Genomic DNA, 10,413 nt, shown 5'->3' with positions numbered 1-10,413 from the left:
GTTCGCTACACGAGCAAAAGTACTAAAGAGTCACCCTTGTATGTTGAAGATGCATTTGCTTTTGATTTCTATTAGTAGTTAATAATGAAAGCTAGTGGTTGTAACCTTTTCTTTAGAAAAGCATATAATAAGCTCAAAAAAGTTGTTTAAAAAGAAACTTTTTATTTATTAAGGTAAGAAGAAATATATTTTAGCAGACCCTCGCAAGGGGTATTCCTAACATATCATTTACAAGGATGGTAAAACTAGTACAATGAACAATTTGAAAACTTGATTGAACTAGATGTCTAACATTTGTTATTCAATCTGCTGCTTTATTTGCTTCTTGATAGATATGTTGAATGTAATTAGGAACAAAATTGGTGTAGAAGAGCTTTGACATAATCTAGAAAAAGTTGGATTTGTCATGGATCTTTCCAAAGATTTTTAACCGCATTGATCACTAGGAGATTGTCGTCTTCAATATGAATGTCTTGAATACCATGCTTTGAAGCTAAAATGAGACCTTTATGGAGGGTTGTAGCTTCGGCAAAAAAAACCGGTGTTATCCCTAGATTATGAGTATTAGTGGCATAAACGAGTTCGCCGAGTTGCGAATGATGACCCCGGCTGCTGCATAATTTTCAGCAACGAACCCGTTAAAGTTGAGCTTGTAATTATGAGGGGTGGGGGGTTGGAGGGACCCTGACAATCGAGATAGTAGATGGTTGTTGCACGGTAGAAGTTTGATGCGAAGAGAACAACAAAGGAGTACTTGCAAGATAACAAGAATCGAGCCTAGTACGTAGAGTCCATTCTTAAAATAGGTAGTTAGCTTTATGGAGAACTATATGATTGTTGAATGTAGTGTTATTAATTATGATATCTTTTAGTTCTTTCCAAATGAACCATATTGAAAAAGTGAGTTTTGTCATGACATTTTTCGAAGATTTAAGAGATTGAAAAACAGTTAGAAGGGAGGGTTATGTATGTTAATAGTTAAGCCATGTTCGAGTTTCATGTGGATCCCATATTTTTTTGGATATGGTACATTGGTTAAAAAGATGGCCTAAAGTTTCAGTATGTGGCTGACATAAGGGGCTTAAGTAAATTGGAATAATTTTCCTTTTATACAATGGGTCTCTGACGCCTAGTCTTTTATGACAAATTTGTCATCGAAAAATTTGAAGCTTTGGGGGGAATTTTTAGATTCCAAATCCATCTAAAGATCCAATTTTCCTAATTAGGATCAAGGTTATAGCTAGTCAAGTGTCTGATTTAACCGAAAATTTTCTAGAAGATGAGCATCCTCATATGGGGATCTCGGGTGTAGCTATAGATGGGAGGGGGATGCCTTTGATTATTTTGTATGAGTTGAACTGGTATCATATGTTGCATTTTTTGAATGACCCATTGGATTGAAGAATCAAATCAAAAACTTTTAAATTTATATTCACCTGGTCTGATGAGGTGTTAAGCAACTCGATTAAAGACGCATGGGAAAGCCAATTGTCAAGCCAAAAAGAGATGGATCTACCATCACCTATTTTTCATCTAATTTTTTTTCTAATGATGTCTCTTTTTGATCAAGAATATGTCGCCATATTTAGGAATCAATAGATTTGGGTTTACATTGAAAGAAATTAGTGTTGGACAAGTATTTTTGTTTGATAAGTTTTACCCATAAGTTGTTGTGTTTAGTGAGAATTTTCCAACCAAGTTTAGCTATAAATACTTTGTTAAGGGGAAGGGATTTTTTAAGTCTAGACTGCCTTTCGATTTTGGTTTACAGATTTTGTCCCAAGCTATTAAGCGGATGACATTTTCATCTTTTTGTTGTCTCCAAAAGAAGGATCAATGCATGCTATCAATTGATTTTCCAATGCAGTGAGGTAGGAGAGAAGATGAGCAAACAAACGCCAGAAGAGCCTTGAGGTTGCTTTCTATAAGGGTATGCCTACCATATTTGGAAATAAAGCCTGATTCCCAATTGTATCCTTTGTTGTGCTTTTTGAATGATTTGTTTAAAGTCATTTGTGATAGGTTGGAACGAGCTAAAATAAATTCCAAAATAGCTTAGCGACCTAAATTAGAATTTTGTACCATATGAAATTGATTGACTAATGAGAATTTTCTTGACAGTGTAACCTTTTTGGACAAAATAATCGAAGATTTATTAAGGTTCACAAGTTGGCCTGATAACTGGCAAAAAGCATCAGTGAGTCTTTTAAGTTATTACAATCGGCGTTGGTAGTTTTAGAGTTAAGAAAGCAATCATTTGCAAACATTAGACAATGGATTGAAGGGGAGTGTGGACGAGGTTTAAAACCTATTCCCATAGTATTATCTTGAAATGTTATACTAGTCTTTGTGACAAAAACTTTCATACAGAGTATGAAAAAGTTGAGGAGAGACTAGATCACCTTTGTCAAAGAGAGAAGGTTTAAACCATGGAGTAGGCTTTTCATTTATTTTAATGGAGTAGGACACATTAGTGACACATTCTTTTATCCAATCAATCCAAAGAGCAAGGAAACCAAATGCTTGGAGAGTGGCCCATAAGAAGTCTCATCAATACAGGCGTAAGCTTTTTTCATTTATAATTTTATAGTAGTCCAACCTGTTTTATTTTGTGACTTATGAAATGTGTTTAAAATGTCCTTGGCAATCAGGATATTATCATGGATTGATCGACCGGGGGTAAATGCATTTTTTAAAGTGACTTATAGTTTTTTGAAGAACGAGACTCAATCTTCCTACTATTATTTTTGAAATGAAATTGTAGAGGGTGTAAAGTAAACTTATAGGTCGAAATTCAAGTGGTTTGGATTATCTGGGTGTTCGCGTTATGAACTTATGTTTTAGAGATGGTGGCAATTTACCATGATGGAAAAAACTTTGTATTGCGGTAGTGATTTCTTTTCAAATTACGGGCCAATAGGCTTGGAAGAATTTACCTCCAAAGCCATCTGATCCAGGGGCTTTCTGAGGATTGATATCAAATGTAGCTTGTTTGATTTATTCACTTGAAATTGGAGCTAGTAGAGGATTACAATCATTGTTTGATACTAAGGGGGAAATAATGACAGGTTAATGTTGCGAGTATCATGGTGTGAAGAGGTGAATCTTTGTTTAAAAGAGTTTATCAATAGCTAGTCAATGTCGTCAGGAGATTCAACCCATTGGTTTAGATCATTTTTGAGTCGGGGGATAGTATGTTTTGCATTTTTCTTTTTAAATTTGTCATGGAAGAATCTTGAATTTCTGTCTCCCCGAGTTAGCCATTTATCTTTACTTTGAGTTTCCCTATGATGTTGACCGAACAATAGTAATTTTTCTCATTGGAGAATTAGACGGTTAATAAGGGTCGATATAATATAATGGGGTTGTAAGGTTGTTGCCAGAAAATAGATTAAAGTTCCTTAATTTTGTTTTCATTTTGGATAACTTTGTTATTGTGTGGCAATAATGGTTGCGAGCCCAAATTTTTAGAACGTTCTTTATTCAGATAACCTTTTGTTAAATACGATAAAAACGCGAGCCTCGTATGTGAGCAAGCCATTTTTTTTAATTATGCAATGTGACTATGATTCTAGGACCCATGCATTTTGAAATAAAAATGGGAAATAATGGTTATGATTTTGGTCGTTGGTGGAGAGAAAGACTGGTGGTGTGATCCGATACAGTGAAATTTTCATAAGATATATTAGTATTAGGAAAGTCTCCTATAAACAAGGAATGAGCTATTGTTCTATCAAGTTTTTCGTAAATCATTGTGCTACTTATGGTATTTTTCTTATGAATAGCAGTTTTGTATGCATGGAATGTCTTGTGCGTTGCAATTGGCGATAAAATGAAGAAGACGTCGCAGTTGGTACAGGAGGAGTGGCCTTTCTCCAAGTTTGTCATTACATTCTAACATTTTATTAAAATCACCAATAAGTACCCAAGGCGAAGTTTGGCTTGAAATAAATGAAATGTTGAAGGTATTGCTAGAAAGCATCCTTCTCTTGATCCTTTGCAGGACAATAACAATTAAATATTGCTTATTTCGTAGGTTTATTAGTAACTTACAGTGAAGCATATCGAGCGTGAGAAGAGTGAGCGTGAACAATAATATTAGAATTATTCCAAGATATCCATAAACCTCCACAATGATTTTGTGAATCAATAATTAATTTGTGCTCGAAATACAAAGCATTGAAGATTTTTCTACGATTTTGATGAATAGTTGAAGTTTCAAGGATGAATATAATATCGAGTTTGAATTTAGTTTTTAGATAAATTAATTTCGCAAAAGCATGGGGCTCCCCTCCCCCCCCCCCCCCCCCCCGGCCCGCGAATGTTCCAACTTTAGGATTTTCAGCTTAAGCCATTAAGTGGGTGAGTTTGATAGGCCAAAGACCTACCAAAAGTATTCCAAAGTTGCGATAATAACGTGATCCAATAATTGTGTCATTGGCTCACAAAATACACAAGTGAACTTGACTCCAATGGGCCACACAGGCCCAAATTAGAGGGAAAAGATATATCGATACCTATTAAAAAGTGCGAAGTGAAGTTATTGTAGCTTAGTAACAGTTAAATGATGTTGCTGCCCTCCCAACTTCCTTAAATTACTGGCCTGCCATTAATCCATATGTGGCTTTCTCATCACCTGGAAGTTTCCACATCACCTTCGCCATCTCCATTTTCATTCCTCTACTTCCTTCTGCCTTCGTCATCTCCATTTTCATTCCCTTATATCCTGGTGCAGGCGATTCACCATCGCCACCTTCCAAAAATTGCCGGCAAATCACCCCCACCATCATTCGCACATATTTCTTCTGCCAAACAAAAAAAAGCCCAACGAAAATTAAAAAAGCGCATGTGGTTTAACGCAACCATGGGTTCTGCCATGCTCAGCTGTCCTCGAAAAATTAATTGCACAATAGAATACTTTGAAGCCAGTTCTGGATGTGAATACAATAAAAAAAAAGGTATCTTCTTCAAATCAAATTGCAAAATTAATTCCTTTTGTTGATGGCTTCTAATTGCAAATTTAGTACCAGTTGAATGCTTAGTTGGCTTAATATTGAACATCCTGAATTTTACAAATTGCGAAATCAAATATTGTTCAATTGTAATAGGTGAGTTGTTACTGTTTGTTCTTCAAATCAAATTGCAAAATTAATTCCTTTTGTTGATGGCTTCTAATTGCAAATTTAGTACCAGTTGAATGCTTAATTGGCTTAATATTGAACATCCTGAATTTTACAAATTGCGAAATCAAATATTGTTCAATTGTAATAGGTGAGTTGTTACTGTTTGTTCTTCAAATCAAATTGCAAAATTAATTCCTTTTGTTGATGGCTTCTAATTGCAAATTTAGTACCAGTTGAATGCTTAGTTGGCTTAATATTGAACATCCTGAATTTTACAAATTGCGAAATCAAATATTGTTCAAATGTAATAGGTGAGACGCTACTGTTTGTTACTGAAATTACTGTGTCTTTTATGTACTTGCCACGAAATGTGCTCCCCTCTATGCCTCCTTGCCACAATTACACACTATAGGAATGCTCTATTAGTACTATTAGTACTTGAAAACTGCTCTTAGAAAGGAACAAACAAAACCTCTTTTATGTAGAACTTCCTCATTTCTTTGTTCTACCGACTCCAAAAACCTAAGGTGGGGTGATCATACTAACCCTTGGTTTCCTCACTCTTTCTTTTTTGGTTTAAACTAATCTATTTTTTTTAGTGGAAATGGTAAAATTGAGTAGCTTTGATTAGTAAAAAGTATAAGCATCTAAACTTTGCGTTATTTGGTAGATTACTAAAATTAACAATATCTTCTGTATATTTGATTAGAAAAAAGTATAAGTATGTAAGCTTTTTTGCAAAAAAAAAAAAAAAATACATGATAGTTTAATGCTCTTGTTAAGAGTTAAGCGTCATAATTTTAATTTTTTTAAAAATTAAATACATGATATTTTAATGATTCTGTTAAGAATTACGCTTGATTATTTAGATTTATTGCTTCTTGATACTGTCATTCATGTTTACTTTATTTGGTGTACACTTGTTAGTAGCTTTACTTTCTTTAGATCTGATAGATTTCGAAGTGCAATAATCATGTTACTTTGCCTTACTTGGTGTAGATTTGTTGTCTTCTGTTGCTGTCCTTATACTATTTAAAGTATTAAAGTCTTACCTCAAGGTTTCCTTAAAGGGGAAATGTCATAGTTGATATTAATGCCATTTTTGAAAGAGCAACTTATGCTTTTAGTGCATGACTGTTGGAAAAGTGGATATCAACTACTTTGGTTTGTTTGTGAAGTACATGTAGCTGTTTGTCTATGCTTACATGTCTTAGAAAAGTTATTCTTCATACTTTTTACCTTTTGGATGGTCATTTATTTTATTTATCTAATGTTCTTGCACATTTGTAGGCCTTTTTACTACCTGCTTCTTATCTAAAATGTGGTTCAAAAAGGAATGTCATAACTTGTCTTCTTGCTTTTTTTGGAAAAAAAAAAAAACAAATGTTGCCTTCTTTTATTTGTATTAGTATTTTCAATGTTACTTTTGTATTTTCACAGAGAAGGAGGGTGGTGGGGTGTAATATATATATACTGGATGCTTAAATGGTTAGAGGGTTACGCAATTCTAAATGAATAGGGCCTTAATATGCATAAGAAACACTACCCTTGACTAGATATAAAAATGCACATTTGTGCCTTAATTTGCTTTATGAAAATGTTACATAGGCAGCCCACCGATGGCTACCTATTACAAGAGTTCTATTTACTCCATTCTTATCATCTTTGATACGCCACCATACCTCGAGCATGTCATGAAGAACTCTAGAACAAATATGATTTTATAACTGCTGACCTAATCTGCTTGCTAAGATTTTCGCAATAGAAAAATGTTATATTTTTTCTGTGTGCTTGACCACTTTCTTGCTTGTCCATTTTATTAGCTAGATATTAGTTTATGGCCTATTGTTGGACGTAGGGTCTATTGTTTTTTTTTTTGCATAGGCTTATCATGCCTTAGTTACCCTGTATCCCACTTGTTCTTGTCAAACCAATAATTAGCATTTCCATCGTTACAGGTTATGGATCCAGTGCCTATACAAGTAGTGATCCTTTTCCACCCTTTATTGGAGCAAATAACCACAGCTTTGCACTTTCCTGATCCGATTTATCAGTTTGTAGATGCTTCTAAGAATAATGTATGTGTGTCTGTTAAGGCATATTGTGGTCCAATAGCCTACATTTATGTTGGCGGGGAGGCTGGGAAGGTGGAAGAGTCGTGCGAAAAGGCCGCACGAAAAGTTGTCCATGACCTTATCAAAAAATATGAAGTGTATGTTGAAGATGTGACCTCTATTAAGAGGCAAATGTTTGTCGTTGTGCTGCCTTGTACAACCTCAAACGGGCCGAATTAGATCGTGTTGAGAAGGTTCTACCAAATATTGCCTTGCATGAACCCTTGTCTGACAATGAATGGGGTGCTTCTAAGTATGTGTGTGTTGATTTCATGTCAATTTTACAAGTTGTGTTTAGAACAGTTGCTATTCGATGCACTACTATTAAGACAATCGAGCACAACCCTGAACAATACACTTCATGGCTCACAGTAACACCCCCAAAAAGTGAATTTGGATATGAATACATCTTTGGTGATTGTTGCTCTACACTTGCTGCAGCAAAACAGAGTCTTGCAAAGAAGGCGCTTTTCTACCTGCTCAGTGTTTACAACTTGGAAATTGTGGATGCAAACTACAGTCCTACAACTTTTAAGTTTGATGCTCTGATGTGCACCCTTGCAAGGGAAAGTTATCTGGCCCAAAAGGAACGTGTTTTGGGGATCAAAGAAAGTCTTGAACCCTCTCTACTTCTTGTAGAGCAGGATTGCTTCACTCCTCGAGGTGCTGCGTTCCGAATACCCTTCATTGTATCTCCTCCACTCGCTCCTAAAAAACGCAAACCACATCCAATAATTGCAAATCCATCTGTTGTTGCTGCCTCTGAAACTGAAATCCCACTTGACTTCATGACTCTTCCAGAGCTTGATACTGTTTTCAAGCATTCTTAGTTTGTCTAAGATGTATATATAAGACGCTCTTATCTTATTAGGAACTAACCTTTTGCATTTATGTAGTTCCCTTTTGTCATACCTAGGCTATAAAACCTTTACCAGCATGTAAGAGTGCTTACATTATAATGTCGTGTACTAGGTTCTTGTAAAATAGGGTTGTTAGCTGTTTGTTGTTGACAATAATAGTTGTGAATGTTACCTTTTATGTTTTCTACCTATGCGAGCGCACTGTCGCGCCTTTTTGGGTCTATGTACTGTACCCTAAGATGTAGTTCTCCACAAATTATGAAATGGCACTACTTTTGTAGTTCGCCTGTACCTTTTGTTTTTCTTAATCTACTTTTCAACTGTGTGCGTTTATTTATCCACGTTTTTTGTATGGCAATGGTCTTGTGTTGTGATGGATATATCTAATGTCTAACATCTTTGCTTTACCTTATTTTTCTTGTGAACATATCAGATCCTATTCTAATGTATGTCTTCGTGACATTGTAAACACAGAAAGATGATCTATATACTACAGTCTGCACAACAAGTATTATTGAGATCCATTTGAGGTAATTTTTTTAAAAAAATCTGTTAATTCCATTTTCTGTAGGTATTTGCTCCATTTCCTGTTTAGCTAAATGAAATGGTTGTGCTTCTACCCGTTCAGAAAATCATATGACCTAATTACCATATTATGTCTCCCTAATTTTCATTAATTAATAGTTAATTTTCCCAAATTTGCAGTCCAGTAAGAGAAAACAATCCATATGTGGTTTAGCTAAATGGAAGGGTTTTATGCCCTTACCTTTCAGCATGATAATTGGTTGATTTAAAGAATACATTTGCCTACTTTGATCACTATACATGTGATGCAGGTACAACACTACACTTAAGGTTCAGCGCTTGACCACAAATACAACCTATTCAACATTAGCATGGGTAATTTGCTTTTACGCTGCCAATTCTCTTGTCCATAGGACCTTTTGTATCTTACTTTGCATATCTCTAAGCTTCTATCTTCATCTTTATGTCCACTAATTGAACCCTGTCATCATAAATGGCAGATAAATTTACAAGTTATTCGCGTGCTACCAAACGCATGAGAGTTGTTCACGCTCTCTCTCAAATTGGTTCCACTAGGTAATGTCAGATTAGTGAGCTTGTTCTGTTTATGAAAACCCATTGTGAAAAAATTACACCTAGGTGTGCATTCCATAGTTGTACAGGAGAAGTTAGGACTCGACAAGCTAAATTACCACGGACAAGGCATCCCATAACAAGCCCTGAAAGTAAGTATTCGTACATCCCAAAATTAAATTCGATGCAGACCCTAAAATGATCTGCTTCTAATTATTGCTGCATAAACATCAAAAGTCCCTGATGCAGTGATTGGACAACCATTACCAATAGAATCATTCGATTTGCCTCAACCTTAGTACTGCCCAAAATGCAGTGCTAAAAAATTTGCATATGAATCGTTGCATTTCTGTTGTGGTGATGGAGAAATTGATTTGGTTTCTAATGAATATCCCCCCAAACTTGTAAGGCTCTTCACTTCTTTAGAAGAAGATGCTTTACATTTCAGGAAATATGCGCGCATATACAATAACTTGCTTGCTTTTAGCTCACTTGGGGGGGGGGGGACTACGGTGCAGAAACACAAAAAGGAATATATGTCTTTAAATTGCATGGACAATTGTATCACTTTGTACCTAATTTACTCCCTAATGATGAAAATCCCAAGTATTTACAATTATATTTTTATGATGCCCAACATGAAGCTGAATATCGTGCTGGTTGTTTCCCAGAATTAAGACAAGATATAATAGATATCCTCATTAATATCATAAAAATGAACCCTTACGCCAATTTTTTCCGATCTTTGAAGGAAATCCAAATCAGTGAAGACACCGAAATACTTATAAACAAAAAAACTGTGCTTGACCAACGCACTTATAATGCCCCTACATCTGATGAAGTGGCTGCCATATGGTTAGAAAGCACTTCCTCGAGCCAGTCTAACAGTCCATATATAGTTGTATGTGGAAGATCTAATACCTCGCATAGGATCATGTACTATTATGGGTGCTCTGATCCACTTCAATATCCCCTTTTGTTCTCATGTGGGGATTGTGGGTGGAGCCAAGAACTGAAAAGAATGTCAAATGGAGGTCGGAGCCAAATAGCTACTCAAGAAGACCTCGTTGCCTCTTGTGCTGTGCACACTGCTGAGGCCTTGCTAATGGAAGAAGCTTCACGTATGCCCTATGTGTTCTTTATTTCCTTCATTTATAATGTATCTATGCTAATTATTAATCAAGTACCAATATCTCTTATAAGTTTTATTAAATAGGT

Source organism: Beta vulgaris, chromosome 2 (assembly GCF_026745355.1).
Source record: "Beta vulgaris subsp. vulgaris cultivar EL10 chromosome 2, EL10.2, whole genome shotgun sequence".
Classification (NCBI taxonomy): Eukaryota; Viridiplantae; Streptophyta; class Magnoliopsida; order Caryophyllales; family Amaranthaceae; genus Beta; species Beta vulgaris.
This window is presented reverse-complemented; position numbering follows the sequence as displayed.